Source organism: Pristis pectinata, chromosome 5, assembly GCF_009764475.1.
Source record: "Pristis pectinata isolate sPriPec2 chromosome 5, sPriPec2.1.pri, whole genome shotgun sequence".
NCBI lineage: Eukaryota > Metazoa > Chordata > Chondrichthyes > Rhinopristiformes > Pristidae > Pristis > Pristis pectinata.
Window position 1 is genome coordinate 77,970,543 of NC_067409.1, and position 18,883 is coordinate 77,989,425.

Here is an 18,883-nt window from a genome sequence, read left to right on the forward strand (position 1 = left end):
GAGAATTATCCCCCTGGATACAACACATTAAAATGGATGAAAGTACAAGATATAGCTATCCTGGATAGATAAAAGACAATTCGCAGTTTTCCAAAGAAACAGCAGATTGATGAACCCTGTCATCCAAGGGAAACTGCCCACGTGGGAAGCCGATAGCCTATGCAGCTAAAAACAATGAAGAAACACGACAAAGTTGGCCAATTAGTATGGAGAGCATGGACGAGATGGTCAATCAGCCACTGATCATACACCTGATCAAATGCCCACAACACAAGAATATTAGAAAAAGGGCTGTCATGCCTGCTCCCAAAGGTCAGTAACATCATGGTTGATTGCTCATCTCAGCAGCACTTTCCTGCACAAACCCCATCTCCCTGCATTCCCTTTATATCTAAACGTCTATCAATTTCTGTCTTGATCATTCTAAGTGTTATGGACTCAGTGAAAGTCCCTTTAAGATAGAGAGTGTGTGTGTATGTGTGTGTGGGGCGTGCTTACGTCAATAGAAGATAAAGGACGTAATGACGTTGTTGAAGAAGTCAGAAGAAGAAGAAGAGAGAGAGAGAAGGGAGAGAGACACCAGCCTGCTTGTTTTTCTCTATCGATGGATGAGAAACAATAACTGTGTTTGCCACTGAAATCCATGTATGGAAGTTGGAAGTAATCCGGTGGAGTTCACTTTGTTGCTGACCTGTAGAAGGAAACAGGTATTTGTATGTGGACGACCACGGTTCGGATGCTTTTCGGGGTGAGGAAGTCACTACCGAGTCAACACTGAAGTGTCGTTTGGGTTCCATCGTGGAACATTTGGATTTCGTATGTACTCTCTCTATGTTTTTCTACTTCTACATCTTATCTTCAGACAACGGTGGTTGTTGAAGAAGCCCTTGCTCATGTTTCACCTTATGGCTTGCGGAACTGAACTTTAAGAACCATTCCGGAACTGGAAGTTTTGGACTTTGTCACACACACACACGAAGAGTTTAGTTTTGGGGTTAACGTTCGAGGCTTAACATTTTTGAATTCTAACATACTAACATTTTTACTTTTATTTTACGTATTATCATAAGTAGTGATTAATAAAATAGTTTTTAACACTGAATCATGCTCAGTGTGTTTCTTTTGTTGCTGGTTTGTGACACTAAGTGAATGAAAAAGCCACCACAATCCTCTTGGGTGGTGAATTCCAAAGACTTATTCTCATCTACATTCTGAATGGCCAACACTATTTGAGACCGTAATTCCCAGCTCTAGGCAATAGCAGCCAGGGGAAACGTAGCCAAGCTGAGGAAGTAAAGGGTTAAAAAACTGTAACTATACATATAGCTGATGGAAAAATACCTCGCAAGCAAGAGCAGGCAAGCTGCTGACTCAATAGATAAGGTGTTTACTGTCCGGAACCTTGGTTTCAGACCAGGTGTGCTAGACAATAAGGATACTGGGTGCAGTAAACAATGAGTGGGAGGCTTGTCCTAAACAATGAGGGTGATACCTGTCTTTGAATCTCTTGATTATAACTCAATTATGTTAGATAATAGGTGCGATGTCTGTCTTTGGTTCTCTGAGGCCTGACCGAAACTCGTGGAGCCAAATTCATTAAGTGTGTGTGACAATATCTGTATAAATTACTGCCTGCTGCTCTGGACTGCGGAGGCCTCCCATAAAGACTCTACATGAGAGTTTGAGGAGAATTCTCCCGCAGTATACTGCTAATAAACGCGTTTTAACAGAATTAATCTGCAGCACTGTGTTACTTTGCAGCAGACAGGAGTGGGAACTTAAAATCGGGACAACAAAGCTGCTTAAGAATTTTGTACTTCCCATTCTTTAAACCTCATGAGAGTGTACGCCCTCATCTGTTTTATATCTCCCTGTACAAACCTGTCATACCAGGAATCAATCATGCCAACTTCTGCTACACTCCCTTTATCAGAAGTATATCCTTCCTTAGGTAGGACAGGTTGACCTGTAGCACAAGTAGGCACAGAGACATGGCTCACTGGAGCTCAATACAGCCATCAAGGATCAGGTAGCTGATTTCCAAGAGATATTCTCCAGGGTTGGCTTTAGAAACCACAAGGAAACTAGTGTGATTCGAGTTACAGATCAACAAGTTGTTGCCTACCTAGCAGCATGAGAGCTAGAGGCAATGTGAGATTGAAAATCCTGTCCTTGCTCAGACTATTGGGAGTTTTCCTCCCAATATTAGCTCCAGTGCCCCAATTTTCCCCAGAGTGCTGATACTCCTGTAGCCATGACACCATTTTAATCATCACTGCAGGGTCACCAGAAAAAGAATCCACCCCAAGGCCAAACAGCCAGGGACATAAGAGGGAGTAACACAAGGAGTTGGCAAAGGAAGAAGCAGAGAAGGGAGAGCACACTGCATTATTGCATCTATCCTTCCAGACTAGCAGCTCAAGGTGAGCATCCAGCACAGACATTTGCTTTACTCACCACGGAAATGGAGCAGACTTAGAGCAGCCACAAGAAAAACATATTGAAGAGTGATAATAAAATTAAAGCCTACATGGAAAGCTAGCTAGCACAATGACTAGGGTTAGTTATAGAGACTACATATTGTTCAAAACGCTTAAACATAATGTTTGTGCTTTCTTTGTTCTGAATGATTTTTTAAAATGTTTATTGTTTAATAACATAATTTCAAATTTTCATCCTGAATACAGAATTTCTGTTTAGCTTTCATATTAAATGTGAAAAGGAAAATGGCTGAGCACTAAATGGAGATACTCGAAGGCAATGGAGGAATGTGTTGTGCAGCTCAAACTCATTTTGATCTGAAGCACCTGAAGAGCTCACAACATGGCAGAAGAGACCAATTCATTGAAACACAGGTGGCAATTCATCTGCTTCCATCACCATTAAAGGTAAGATGGTGACCAACTCTTGAGGATAGCACTGTGGCCAGTTTCTGCAGTCACCATGATTAGGGAAGATACTATTGTTTTCCATTACATAATGGTTCATATGGTTAACCTCCATCATAGCATATGCAAGGCAAAGATCACACTAATCCTGATCTTTGGCCTCTATCCTCACGAGTAACAGAGGTATCGATCAGGAACGAGCTCTCATTTCTTTGACAAATACATCTCAAGCCTGAGAGTAAAAGGAGTCTTAAATGACTGAAGAAACAAATGGTGCAACAAACAAGGTGCTGGAGGAACTCGACCCAAAAGGTTGGCAAGTTCTTTCCTCCCAAAGACGCTGCCTGACTCGCTGAGTTGCTCCAGCACCTTGTTTGTCACTCCAGATTCCAGCATCTGCAGTCTCTTGTGTCTCCAAGAAACGAATGGTGTTTGAAGTTAGCACACCATTCATAGAGGGAGAATCCATGCCATGACATCTCCAATCCCATTTACAGAGCCCCTTTCCATTGATACAAGAGAGTTATAGAGATCCCAACATCAGAATCAATGGTCCAAGAGTTATCACAGTCACTTCATTGCCAGTGGTCCATTATTAATCCTTCTCCTTACAAACAGGCCGTATACTCAAATGCTAGAGATAGAAAGGATTTCTCAGTAGTGGTCCCAATTAAACACAGCCTGATAAGCATAAAGGCAATCTCTTTTTACTCTTGGGTATCTTAAACCACAATTACTTTTCAACTGCCTCTCACGTACAAATATTTAATTCTACATGGTGAAGATAAAAGGCAATCTTATGCATAGTCGTAGGACATCATTTCTACCTTAAAAGAACCCGGTGCAGAATTTGAACATGTGTATTGTTCCAGTTAAGGGATCAGCACTTGACAATTATAGACCAGCAAGGTTTTTAAATCAAACTGAGAATGGAACATACCAGTACATCACATTTTGCTGGTTGCCAGTTCACCTGTGGATCTGACCCTGGCAACAGAGCTATTAGCCTAGTTGACTTCACAACTCTTTACGTATGATACTTGACCAACATCTGCAAGGCTCGGTAATCAAAGGAGATGTTTGCCATGAGGGGATTAACCCTGTCTGGAGATTAATTATACAAGCAGCAGGTGAGAAGCAGCCTGGCTGACGCAAATGCAGACTGTCATTTCAAGTAGCTCTCACAGAAGAGGTCATGATTAATTAGAGATAATTAACCAATACGCAATACCCTTTTATGGTTGGTTTGCTCCGTGCATGCATGACACAGAGATCTTAAATCCATTCCTAATTTCAACATTATTATGAAGCTTGTGTTAGTGTGGTCAGCTACTAAAAAAAATGATATAATGACGCAGACTCTTTGAAATGTTGCCCAAGTATCTTATCAAGAATATTAAACAAAATGGCTAGTGTGGTGGTGGATGTTTATGAGTGGGCCAAAAACAATGGGACTCTGCAGGTCATGAGATTCATTTAAACAGTCCTTGACAGCATGACCAGTTAGAGCCTCTACTCTGCCTCCCATTGGACTTTTTCATTTGTACCAACTGTGGGTGCCACTGATGATTGGCCAGTTTCTCCTGGGCCTTCTCCTTGTCCAGGTCATCCCTCTGCAGAGCTTTGCTTCCCTGCTTGCTAAGTTGCCTGTGAAAGTAACAGACCCTGGGAGCAACAAACAGTCTGCTGACGAATTCAGTGGTTCAAGCAGCATCAGTGGGACGAAAGGAATTGTCAACGTTTCAGGTCGAGACTCTGCATTGAGACCTGATGCAGGATTTTGACCTAAAAATGTCGACAATTCCTTTCCTCCCACAGATGCTGCTCCACCCACTGGGTTACTCCAACGGATTGATAGTTGCTCCATATTCCAGCATCTGCAGTTTGCTGTGTCTGCAAGTAATAGACCCTACCAGCTGCCTCGAGTGGTGGAAAGAGCAAAGCTCATTTTAAGTAGGCCAGTGGTGGTCTTCACTAGGCTCCCATACTTCCAAGCTATAGATTTCATGATAAAGGCTCTTAACTGCAGTATTGAGAGTGAGAAACCAGCAGAGGAACTGGTTTATACCAGTCCTTACACCTGCTCATCGGGGCAGTTTTGCTCCTGAAAGTTGAAAAGGCAAGCTGCGACTGCTTTAGAATAAAGGAGCCATGCAAGCTTCCAGGATAACCACAAAAAGGTTCCTCTGACAGTTGACTACACGCAATGTCGAGTGAGTCGAAGCCTTTGCCATTTACAAAGAGCTCCAGATTCGGAAGTGCAGCCTGGAGAATCATATCAGTGAATCCTATGACAGAATGAACCTTGTAGAAGTCTGCAGTGATGGCAAATCACCACACCCACTCCCATCCACCCCCTTCCTAGTCTACCTCTTCTTCTGGCGGGTGGGAGGGAATGGGGTGAAGGAAAGATCGAGGCAGTTACTTCTGCATGAATGTACAAGATCAGAGATAGCCATGTTGTGGTGTACAGCAAGCAGTGAGATAGTCCAATGGGCAGTGGCAACTGTTTGGGATGACCCTGGGGCAAAGCATCTGATTGTGACAGTGACCTTGGCCTCAAATATCAGAGAAGTGGATGGGCAAAAGCCTGTAGTGCAGAAAATGTGATGTCTGTTTTAGTGAATCTCAGTACCCGTTCTCATAGCTCTTCAGAAAGTTGAAATTGGAATGTGGGTCCATGTAGACACTGTGGAGACAAAGATTTCAGAGGCAAGTCCTTCTATACCTTCTCCCATGGGTGCCCAAACAGACTTGCAGCTCCTCTGATATAGTTCCCATTCTTCCAGCAACACTAATGTTGCACCAAGCACATACCCATTGCAAGTATTTCTGAGAGCTGAAGTTCCCATTCTTCCAGCAACACTAATGTGGCACCAAGCACATACCCATTGCAAGTATTTCTGAGAGCTGAAGTGACAGTGCAGCTTAGTACAAGCCTCAGTGGCTAGTGGGAGATTTCAAAATGAGCATTCAGCCTCCAGAATGCTGTAGTGCCCTTTTAAATCATGGTGCTGTACAGCAATCAACACTGAATGGGCACACATCACAACCAAGTGATTGAATTTCAAACCATGGGAGCAAAGAGTCATTGCATGGCAATTGACATCATTGGGTATTAATAATGGAAACTTGTCATCTGCATGCACACATACACAAACTAACTCTCTCCAGGAAATGGCCAATGGAAATTTATGGAGTAGTGCAAAACAATCCAACAATATTTGTTATTAGGTTTCATGATTGAAACAGGTTAATATTCATTCACATAATGCTGAAAAAAAGTGATGGATTTACTTTCCAGGGCAGTGTATTGGGCTCACTCATACTTTGAGGTTATTATTGTTAAAGGCATTTGTGTTATCCAATCTATATCAGCTTCATTAATAAAAAAAAATTCTTGAATACGTTGATTCTGTCCAAAAGGTTAGAGCCCACAGGATCCAAGGCAAGTTGGCAAATTGATCCAAAATTGTCTGGCAGAGGATGATGAAAGGTAGGAATAGGAGGAGGTGGCAGATAAATGTGTGGCTGAGAAGTTGGTGCAGGAGGGAGGGTTTTAGATTTCTGGATCATTGGGATCTCTTCTCGGGAAGGTGGGACCTGTACAGAGAGGACGGGTTACACCCGAACCAGAAGGGGGCCAATATCCTTGCGGCGAGATTTGCTAGGGTGGTACAGGAGGGTTTAAACTAGTTTGTGAGGGGGAAGGGAACCGGAGGAGTAGGTCAGAGGAAGAAGGGAATGGGGAAAAGTTAGATCAAACAGGCAGAGAGGCTTTGGGGAAGGAGAAGCAGAATACAGGCTGTAAAAGTAGTAAGATAGATGGACTGAAGTGTGTTTACTTAAATGCAAGAAGTGTCAGGAATAAGGGGGATGAACTCAGGGCTTGGATAAGTATGGGGGACTATGATATCGTGGCTATTACTGAGACGTGGCTGACGTCAGGAGAGGAGTGGATATTGAATATTCCTGGTTTTCGGTGTTTTAAGAGGGATAGGGAAGGGGGGAGAAGAGGGGGGAGGGGTGGCGATACTGGTCAGGGACACTGTTATGGCTGTGGAAAAGATGGATGTTGTAGAAGGATCATCTCTAGAGTCCGTATGGGTGGAGTTAAGGAACAAGAAAGGAGCAGTTACTCTACTAGGAGTATTCTATAGGCCCCCCGGTAGCAGTAGAGATATAGAGGAGCAGATTGGCAGGCAGTGTTTGGAGAGAAGCAGAAATAACAGGGTTATTATAATGGGAGACTTCAACTTCCCAAATATAGACTGGAACCCGCTTAGTGCCAAAGGTTTAGATGGGACAGAATTTGTTAAGTGTGTCCAGGAGGGATTCCTGACGCAGTATGTTGACAGGCCAACTAGAGGGAATGCCATGTTAGATCTAGTTTTAGGAAATGAACCGGGACAGGTGAAGGATCTATTGGTGGGTGAGCATTTGGGGGATCTATTGGTGGGTGACCATTGCTCCATAACCTTTAAAATTGTCATGGACAGGGACAGGTGCAGAGAGGACAAGAGGTTTTTCAATTGGGGAAGGGCTAACTACGAGGCTATAAGGAGAGAACTTGGGAGTGTAAATTGGGATGTCCTTTTTGAAGGAAAATGTACCATGGGGATGTGGTCGATATTCAGGGATCTTATGCAGGATGTTAGAGATAAATATGTCCCGGTGAGGCAGAGAAGGAATGGCAGGGTGAAGGAACCATGGGTGACGAGAGAGGTGGAACGACTTGTTAGGGAGAAGAAGGTAACATACATGAGGTATAAGCAGCAAGGTTCAGACAGGGCCCGTGAGGAATATAGGGTAGCGAGGAAGGAACTTAAGAAAGGGCTGAGGAGAGCTAGAAGGGGACATGAAAAGGCTTTGGCTAGTAGGGTTAAGGAAAATCCTAAGGCCTTTTTCAAGTACGTGAAGGGTAGGAGGATGGCTAGGGTGAAGGTAGGTCCGATTAAGGACAAAGGTGGGAGAATTTGCCTGGAGGCGGCAGAAGTGGGAGAAGTTCTCAATGAGTACTTCTCTTCGGTATTCACCAGGGAGAGGGGTCTTGATGATGCGGAAGGGAGTGCTGGTAGGGGTAATGTTCTCGAGGTTGTAGATATCAAGAGAGAGGATGTGTTGAAGTTGTTAAATAATATTAAGACAGATAAATCTCCGGGGCCTGATGGGATTCTCCCCAGGCTGCTTCGAGAGGCTAGGGAGGAGATTGCTGAACCGCTGGTAAGGATCTTTGAGTCCTCGTTGTCTACGGGGGTGGTGCCGGAGGATTGGAGGGTTGCGAATGTGGTCCCCTTGTTCAAAAAAGGTAATAGGGATAGGCCAGGGAATTATAGACCGGTGAGTCTCACGTCTGTGGTGGGTAAGCTGTTAGGAAGGATTCTAAGGGATAGGATTTATGAACACCTTGAGAATCATGGACTGATTAGGGACAGCCAGCATGGCTTTGTGAAGGGAAGATCTTGCCTCACAAGCCTGATAGAGTTCTTTGAGGAGGTGACCAGGAAGATTGATGAGGGCAGTGTGGTGGATGTGGTTTACATGGATTTTAGTAAGGCATTTGATAAGGTTCCTCATGGTAGGCTTCTTCAGAAGGTCAGAGGCCGAGGGATCCAAGGAAGCTTGGCTGTGTGGTTTAGGAATTGGCTTGCATGTAGAAAGCAGAGGGTTGTGGTGGAGGGAGTGCCCTCGGATTGGAAGGCAGTGACTAGTGGTGTCCCGCAGGGATCGGTTCTGGGACCTCTTTGTGATATTTATAGATGACTTAGATGAGGGGGTGGAGGGCTGGGTTAGTAAGTTTGTGGACGACACTAAGATAGGCGGTGTTGTGGATAGTGTGGAGGGCTGTCGGAGCTTACAGAGGGATATTGATAGGATGCAGAGCTGGGCTGACAAGTGGCAGATGGAGTTCAATCCGGAGAAGTGTGAGGTGGTACACTTTGGAAGGACAAACTCCAGGGCAGAGTACTGGGTAAACGGCAAGGTACTTGGCAGTGTGGAGGAGCAGAGGGATCTGGGGGTTCATATTCACAGTTCGTTGAAAGTTGCCTCACAGGTGGAAAGAGCAGTTAAGAAGGCCAATGGGATGTTGGCTTTCATAAGTCGCGGGATTGAGTTTAAGAGCCGCGAGGTTATGATGCAGCTTTACAAAACTCTAGTTAGGCCACACTTAGAGTACTGTGTTCAGTTCTGGTCGCCTCATTATAGGAAGGATGTGGAGGCGTTGGAGAGGGTGCAGAGGAGATTTACCAGGATGCTGCCTGGATTGGAGAGTATTGAATATGAGGAGAGGCTTAAGGTGCTAGGGCTTTATTCACTGGAAAGGAGGAGGATGAGAGGAGACATGATAGAGGTATATAAAATATTGAGAGGAATAGATAGACAGTCAGCGCCTCCTTCCCAGGGCACCAATGCTCAAGACGAGAGGTCATGGCTTTAAGGTTATGGGTGGGAGGTTCAGGGGAGATGTCAGAGGGAGGTTTTTCACCCAAAGAGTGGTTGGTGCATGGAATGCACTGCCTGGGGTGGTGGTGGAGGCAGATACATTGAACAGGTTCAAGAGCTTGTTGGATAGGCATATGGAGGAACGTGAGATAGAGGGATATGCGGGAGGAAGAGGTTAGGTAGTGTGAGGGTGGTCTGATGGACGGCACGACACGGTGGGCCGAAGGGCCTGTTTTGTGCTGTATGGTTCTATGGTTCTATGGCGGAGGGTTGTTTTGCGATTGGAAGCCTGTGACCAGAGGTGTGCAACAGAGATCAGTATTGGGAACCTCACTGTTAGCTACATACATAAACAATTTAGAAATAAATGTAGGAGATATGATTAACAAGTTTGCAGATGGCATTAAAATCAATGGTATTGTTGATAGTGAGGAGGATAGTTATAGACTATAGGATGATACTGATCAGTTGGTAAGGTGGGCAAAGCAATAGCAGATGGCGTTTAATCCTGCTCAGTGCAAGGTGATGCACTCTGGGAGAACAAATAAGGGTAGCACACACACATTGAACAGTAGGGTGTTGGGAACCATTGACAATCAGAGAATTTTGGTGTACAAGTCCAAGACTGCCTGAAGGTGACAACACAGGTAGATAAGGAAGCGAAGAAGGCATGTAGGATACTTGCCTTCATTAGCCAGGGCATAGAATACGAGAGCAAGGAAATGATGATACAACTTTATCAAACGTTGGTCACAGCTAGGGCACTGTGTACAGTTCTGATCACCACACTATTGGAAGGACATGAGGAGTAAGGGAGCAGAGGAGATTCACCAGAATGTTGCCTGGGATCAAATGTTTCCATTGTGAGGAGAGATATGATAGGCTGGGCTTGTTTTCCTTGGAGCAGAGGGGGGAACCTAACAGAGGTCTACAAAATTAGCAGGGGCAGGGTTAGGTTAGATAGTAGGAAACTTTTTTTTCTAAAGCAGAGGCTTCTAAAACTAGAGGTCACATATTTAAAGGCGAGAAGTAGATTTAAAGGGGATCAGAGGAGGAATTTTTTTTCACCCAAAAGGTGGTTGGAATCTGGAATGCACTGACTGAGTGGGTGGTGGAGGCAGAAGCTCTCACAACATCTATCTGAATGACCAATGTACAGAAGGTCATGAACCAAGTGCTGGATAATGGGATTAGTATAGATTGGTACATGATGGCTGGCATGGACACAGCAGGCCGAAGGGCCTGTTTCTGGTCTGTACATCTCTATAACTGGCTCCTGCTCAAGGCAGGTGCCCTTTTAGTAACACTGAATCAGGTCACGGTAGTGTAGCGGTTAGCGTAATGCTTTACAGCGCCAGCGACTCGGGTTCAATTCCGCCCACTGCCTGTAAGGAGTTTGTATGTTCTCCCCATGGCTGCATGGGTTTCCTCTGGGTGCTCCAGTTTCCTCCCACCTTCCAAAGACGTACAGGTTAGGAAGTTGTGGGCATGCTACGTTGGCACCGGAAGCGTGACGACACTTGCAAGCTGCCCCCAGAACACTATGCAAAAAAATGTATTTCACTGTGTGTTTTGATGTACATGTGACCAATCTTATCTTATACGAGCTGTGAAGCCTACCTCTAGTTAAGATAAGTGCTATCAAGCCACCGTAATTCTTGTCCTTGTACTTATGGAAGTGATGTCCAGGCATACAGCACACAGCAACAAATGTCACTATGCTTCACCAGGCACCTCTATGTGTAAGTGCACCAGCATTTCAGAAGAAAAATCATGGACTTCACAGAGCTCGAGCTAAGTTACCAATCTTTTTTGGAGCATTTCTTCATTGCAGTGGTTTTCTATAATGCATGTATTAATGTGTCACACAACAGGACTTGAAAACCACATTTTTGTTTTAATCTTACAGACAGGAAATTGGTTGTTGACAATTCATCTGCAAGCATTTGCTTTGCTGATGTTTCAAGCTGTCAATGCCACAGAAGATTAGTCAGGCTTTGTGGCAAATCTTTTCTCTTGAGCAGTCGAGGGTGATTTGCTTCCACTCCAGTTCAGAGAGCTGTGAGGTGGCAAATAAAGCCAATGTGACACTCATTGGTGGGGCAGGAGCTGCACTCCTTCCATCATTTACATTAGGATCAGTGCACTCCCAAGAAATGGACTCAACTTTCTTGATACCAGCCCAATTGCTCCTTTTTGAGAATTCATGGGCCAGGGAATCCCTAGAGTTGATCAGGTTGTTACACTTTTCCAAAGAGGCTTTAAGAACATCCTCAAATTGCTTTCTCAGGAATTTCACCTTCTGTGACAGAGCTTTGTGTAGAGTGGTTACTTTGGGAGTATTATGTTAGACCTGTTCATATCCTGCCCAGAGTCTGCTGAGTGCAGTTTGAACCTTGGTAGGGATGCCAATGTTGGTTTACTTGCCAATGTGTTTGGAAGATATTGCAGAGATGGCATTGGTGGTGTATCTCCAATGCTCTGAGGTGCCTGCAGTAAGTAGTTGCCTACATGATTCAGTTGCATACAGGAGGGCATGGATTACTGCTACCCAATGGCAAGTTTGAGGTCTTGATCCTCACACGGCCAAAGGCAGTGCAGGCACATTAAGAGTGATGACAAATTTTACCAATGACATTTGTGTTCATTGAAAGGGGGCTCCTGAGATATGGAGCAGTCCACTTATTCCAGAATATCCTTATGCACCTTTATTTTTAGAGATGTTGTACAGTATAGTCAGGTTGGAATTGGTTTATTATTGTCACTTGTACTGAGGTACAGTGAAAAACTTGTCTTGCATACTGTTCGTGCAGATCAATTCATTACACATTGAGGTAGTACAAGGTAAAATAATACAGAATGCAGAATAAAGTGCAACAGTTACAGAGAAAGTGCAGTGCAGGTAAACATTAAGGTGCAAGGTTATAATGAGGTAGATTGTGAGGTCAAGAGTCCATCTTAGCGTGGTAGGGGACCATTCAATAGTCTTATAACAGCAGGATAGAAGCTGTCCTTGAGCCCGGTGGTACGTGCTTTCAGTCTTTTGTATCTTCTGCCTAATGGGAGAGGGGAGAAGAGAGAATGTCTTGAGTGGGTGGAGTCTGATTATGCTGACTGCTTTACCAAGGCAGCGAGAAGTATAGACAGAGCCCACGAAGGGGAGGCTGGTTTCCGTGATGTGCTGAGCTGTGACTACAAACCTCTGCAGTTTCTTGCAGCCTTGGGCAGAGCAGTTGTCCTACCAAGCCGTGATGCATCCAGACAATATGCTTTCTATGGTGCATCGATAAAAATTGGTGAGTGTCAAAAGGGATATGCCAAATTCTTTAGCCTCCTGAGGAAGCAGAGACACTGGTGAGTTTTCCTGGCTGTGGTATCTACATGGTTGGACCAGGAGAGGGTATTGGTGATGTTCACTCCCAGGAACTTGAAGAGGATCTTTGTCTTATGGATGTTGAGTCCATCCTTTCTCGTGCTTTAGTAAAAGAGTTGATGAGGTCGTGGAAGAGAGCCTGTGAATTTGCAATGCAAATTCCCCTCCAGCATGTTTCAGAATTTTAGCAGGGATACAGTCTGTAGCCAAGGGCTTCTGACAACCTGTGAAAAAAAAATCAAAACATACTAAGAAATTATTTAGCATGATTCACTGAGAGATATTTGCAGATTTTAAATGTAACAAGTCCATAATCAAGTATTTGCTCCTTATCAATCAATTCAAGATTTTCTTTAAATCAGAAAATGTAAAGCATCAACACTATATTCTGCATTCTGTTTTAACTGCATTCTATCTTGATGTACTTATGCAAGGCATGATCTGTCTGGATAGCATACAAAGCAAAAGCTTTTCACTGTATTGCAGTACATATGACAACAATAAACCAATACACTACAATTCAACTTTTTTTTAAAAAAAGAGCAGCACTCGAGTAGTTCCCATTCAATGTTTTTTGTGGACATTCCTGATTAATGAGATCTTCTTGGCATTTATACTGATTTATCAGACAAAATTTCAAGCTGTTTTCTTGTATATCATGGATTGATTCAAATATACAGCTGATCAGAGCATTGGGACTTTTAAAGAATCTTTGATCCAATACTACTCAGTTGATAAATGATGCCATTAACCAAACTTGCCAAGTTGGTTATACTGCTGGCAGCAAATCAGTTTGCAAATAATGATCTACAAGACTGCTGCTGTGATGAAACAATTGGCTTCCCTTGATTCTTGCAAGCTGTTGATAATCCAAAGCTTGTTTGATCTCCCAGTTAAATGTGATGCAAAAGAACACAAGAACAATAGTTTTTAAATCAAAATAAACAAAGTAGTTTCACCCTGTGGAACTGTACAAACTGAACACATTCAGATTCATAGAGCAGAATAAACCCTGAGGACATGTAATCAGATGGAATCCTCAATGTAGTTAGTCTGTTCATTCACGCATTGGAGATATTGCGTCACTGAAATATCACTATATGAGAACTGTGTTTCCTCCAGGGAGCTGCTTAGGTGTTGTCAATAAAAAAAGCAAATAGCAACATAACCCAGTTATGTACCCAGATATACGAGATAATAAAGCAGTTTGATTGCTTCAATAACTAGGTCACAAGATATTTATGGATATAATGAAAGAATGAGTGTTCATCCACCCACCGTTTCTCACCTGATCGCCTCCCTCCAATTTCTGGGGGTCCAAAAACTTACCTTTACTGTCCTCAACTGCTTAGCATCTGGAAACAGCATTTGCTCGGTCAATCCCTCTGAAAATCATGTCCATTTCAATCACCTCTCATTCTTCAAAATTCTGATGAGTATAAGCCATGGTTCCTCAATCGCTTTCCATAGGTCAACACACTTGTTCCAGGAATCAATCAATGCCACACCATTTCCAGGTAGGATGACCAAGATCTACAGTGATTCAATATATTCTCACCAAAGCCCTGAACGGACACACTTGAAGGCCCACACCCCACTTGGTTGAAAGGATAGTGTGTAAAAGAGAAGTTCTGTTTCCTGAAATACTTGCACCAGTACTGGGGCAGGCTAGAAGTGCACCTTAGGAAATGCTCCACCAAGGTGGACAGGGACCAGGATCCCTGTGGAAAGGATAAACTATTAACAGTTCTGAAACAAACTGAGGAGAGTAGAGTAACACATAGAAATTGTGCATTAAGCACTATAGGTCAGAAAGAAACTGAAAAGGTATAAATAAATTAAGAAATTTGTGAATCAAGCAAACCATGAGGACAGATTAGATTTGTGGCTCAATTGAGGATTCTTAATAAAAACGCACATCAAAGTGAATGAATAGCAGGTGTAAATTTAACCATGAGGTTATGACATAATAAACCATTCCCATGCCATGGGTACAGTAATGGACAATAAATCAGGCTATACATTCTGCATCCTTTGTCATTAAGATTGAAATTCATCTTCATAGATTGTCCCCAAAAGTCAAGGATGATTTACTTCTACCCCAGTTATAAGGAGATGACGACCTTGTGTGACTTCTTTTAACCTTGGGTGGTTACTGCACACCAGCTAACGGAGTGAGCTCAAAGAGACATAGCACAGAAAAAGGCTTTTGGACAATTGATTCCGTACCAATCATCAAGCATGCATTTACACCAACCCTACATTAATCTCATTTTATTCTCCCCATATTCCCATCAACTCTCCACAGATTCTCCCACTCACCTGCACAGTAAGGGCAACATAAAGTATTGGTTTATTATTGTCACTTCTACTGAGGTACAGTGAAAAATTTGTCTTGCATACCGATCGTATAGGTCAATTTATTACACAGTGCAGTTACATTGGGTTAGTACAGAATGTATTGATGTAGTACAGGAAAAAAAAGAGCACAGAGTAAAGTGTCACAGCTACAGAGAAAGTGCAGTGCAATAAGGTGCAAGGTCACAACAAGGTAGATCATGAGGTCAGAGTCCATCTCATCGTATAAGGGAACCATTCAATAATCTTATTATTGGTAATTGGTTTATTATTGTCACTTGTACCAAGGTACATTGAAAATCTTGTCTTACAAACTGATCATACAGGTCAATTCATTACACAGTGCAGTTACATTGAGTTAGTACAGAATGCATTGATGTAGTACAGGTAAAAACAGTAACAGTACAGAGTAAAGTGTCAAGCTACAGAGAAAGTGCAGTGCAATAAGGTGCAAGGTCACAACAAGGTAGATCGTGAGGTCATAGTCCATCTCACTGTACAAGGGTGGGGTCTTTGATTATGCTGGCTGCTTCACCAAAACAACAAGAGGTGAAGACAGAGTCCAAGGAGGGGAGGCTGGTGTCCGTGACGCGCTGGGCTGTGTCCACAACTCTCTGCAGCTTCTTGCGGTCCTGGGCAGAGCAGTTGCCGTACCAAGCTGTGATGCATCCAGATAGGATGCTTCCTATCGTGCATCAATAGAAGTTGGTGAGTGTCAAAGGGGACAAACCAAATTTCTTTAGCCTCTTGAGGAAGTAGAGGCACTGATGAGCTTTCTTGGCCGTGGCATCTACGTGATTTGACCAGGACAGGCTGTTGGTGATGTTCACTCCCAGGAACTTCAAGCTCTCAACCCTCTCGACCTCAGCACCATTGATGTAGGCAGGTGCATGTACACCGCCTCCTTTCCTGAAGTCAATGACCAGCTCTTTTGTTGTCAAGTGGCCAATGTGCATGTCTTTGGAATGTGGGAGGAAATTGGAGCACCTGGGGGAAACCACAAAGTCACAGGGAGAAAGTGCGAACTCCACACAGACGGTACCCGAGGCCAAGATCGAACCTGGGTCTGGAGCTGTGTGGCAGCAGCTCTACTAGCCATGCTTTAATGTTTCAAGTCTGAAGATTAACTCTGTTTTTCTTTCTGCAAATGAAGCCTGACCTTCCATTCTTCAGAACTAGGAAAGAGAGAAAACAAGTTAGTTTTAAGTTGCAGAAAAGATGAGGGAATAATCAAACCAAGGAATATCTGTGATGGGTGAAGCCAGGGACACAGTAGATATCAAGATGGCGGCAGAGTGAAAGAGAATACAAATAACAAGTTTGCAAAATGCAGTGGTGTAGGACCAACAGGTTTAGGTTATACTAATAGAGAGAGAAAAAAAAGCAGAGGCAATATTAAAGATGGAGGGCTTACAGCAGACACGGCTAGCTCTGAAAAAGGCAGAGATAGTCTTGACATTATAGAATTTGATATTAAGTTTGGAAGGCTGCAATATGCCCGGAGAAGATTACATGTTGTTTATCAAGCTTATGTGCAGAAGATGACAGGTAGATAAATCAGAGTGGAAATAGGATAGTCAATTAAAGAGGCAAGCAACAGGGAGCAGAGCTGACCCTGTGGACTGAGAGCAAGTGCTATACAAAACAATCAGCTAATCTTTTGGTTTTTCCAATGCAGAGGAGGCGATGTTGAATGCAGTCCACTAGACAGGAAGAAGTGGAAGTGAATCACTGTTTCACTTGGAAGGACTTCATGGGTCCCTGAATGGTGGGAAGAGGTAAAAGGACAGGTGTTGCATCTCCTGCAATTGCCCCAAGAAAGGGAGTGGTTGGTAGGGATGGAAGAGCTGACCACACTCACTTGCCCACAGAACTGATCAGTGTGTCCATGATGCAGCATCAGTTGGTTTTGAACTAAAATGGCAACCAGATTTCCATATTAAAAAAGGGCCAATCACTTCAAACTTTGGATATCTGTTTGTAGGACATATACAATATCACTGGTGCTAACGGAACAGTAGTGTCACAGATCCAGTTTGAGGCCTTCAGTACTTGGTTGTGTCCAGCTGCAGAGAGTAAGCAAACCATGAGGTACCTGATAGCTAAAATTTATCAGCCCCGACTGAACTTTTCATGTTCTCCCCATGATTATTTAATAGACTTATGTCATTCTTTGAAATAACTTTGCTGTTCTCTCATACCTTTCCCATCTCTTCATAGAGATAAGTGCTGACCAAAGTGTGTGGATCATGCCTCTATTGTTACATTGAGTTAATTTTACCACCATAGGAATACATAATCAGACAGCAAGGTGGCTCACTAGTTAGTGCAAAAAAAACAAACTAGATGGAACTCAGTGAGTCAAGCAAAATCCATAGAGGCAGAGGGATAGTCAAATCGACTGGTCCCTATTCCCTCCCTCCACTGTTTCCCCTTTTGCCTAGCATCCTTCCTTTATCTGGTTCCACTCACTGACTTCTTTTCTTATCAGATTCTTTTACCTGCAGCCCTTTGTTGCCTCCACCTATCACCTCCCAGTTGCTATCTCCACCCTTCCATTCCTGATCTGGCTCCATCTACTTATTAATCCCTCCTCACCTGGATCCACCTATCACTTCCCAGCTCCTGCCTCACCCCTCCCCCTCACCTCTCTATACTGGCCTATACTCAGTCCTGATACCGGTTCTCGACCAGAAATGTCAACTATCCCTTGGCCTCTGCAGACGCTGCCTGGCCTGCTGAGTTCCTCTAGCAGTTTGTTTTTTTTTTAAAAAACTACTCCAGATCCCAGCATCAGCAGTCTCGTCTCCAATGACAACAGTTACTGTTCCTGCCTCAACTCCAGCAAGTGGGTCCATTCCTGACCTCGGGCGCTGTCTGTGCAAATGTTTGCCAATTTTATTTGTGACCACGCATTTCCCACTTTGATACTCCAGTTTACTCCCACATCCAAAAGACATGCTGTTTGATAGAGGGAATTAACAGTAGCCATATGACCTAATGTAGAGGGATGAAGGCAAAAATCAAGGAAGAGTGATGGTCAGAGAAAATGTTACAGGGAAGTAATTGGGGGAAATTGGACTGGTGGTTTTGCTCCAAAAACCAGCACAAACTCAATGGGTTGAATGGCCTCCTTCACTGTTGTGAGAAATATGAATCTGAAGTCTTCAGCGGATTACAGTGTGCTGTGTAATAGCTCTAACAGAGTTAACCTTTCAAATAAATTTAATATCTCCCTGTTCAGAGATTCAATTGTAACCTACAAAAGGCTCAATCATAATATTGCCCACAAGACCAACTATGATCAAATTGAAACATTCATAATCAGACCACATGGCATTAAGTGTGCCAAATATGCAAGCACACCATATGGCCATAAAATTAATTACTCAAAATTACTAGTCATCACAGCCTCCCCATCAGAATATCAGGAACCTTTTTACATTAAATTAGCAACCAGTAGATTACAGGCCAAGTGCTGGCAAATGGGATTAGTAATAGACAAGTACCTGATGGTTAGTATGGACATGGTGGGCTGAAGGGCCTGTTTCTCTGCTGTATGACTACGACAAGCTGCAAGATTATATGCAGTGCAAGCTGTTTCCTCTGCTTTAAACTTTATCTCTGAAGAATCAAAGTTATTTGTATTCTACCAATATTTTCCTCTGTTATGACTCTGCTGAAAAAGTAATTTTGCAAGTATCAAAATTCTGTTATCCTTAAGTAGTAGTTACCACAAATGTTCAGTGTTGTTATATGCTGCCCTCTCATGGCTTATTAATTCAGTGTTGGATTTTATTTCTCACTCAACTCATGATAC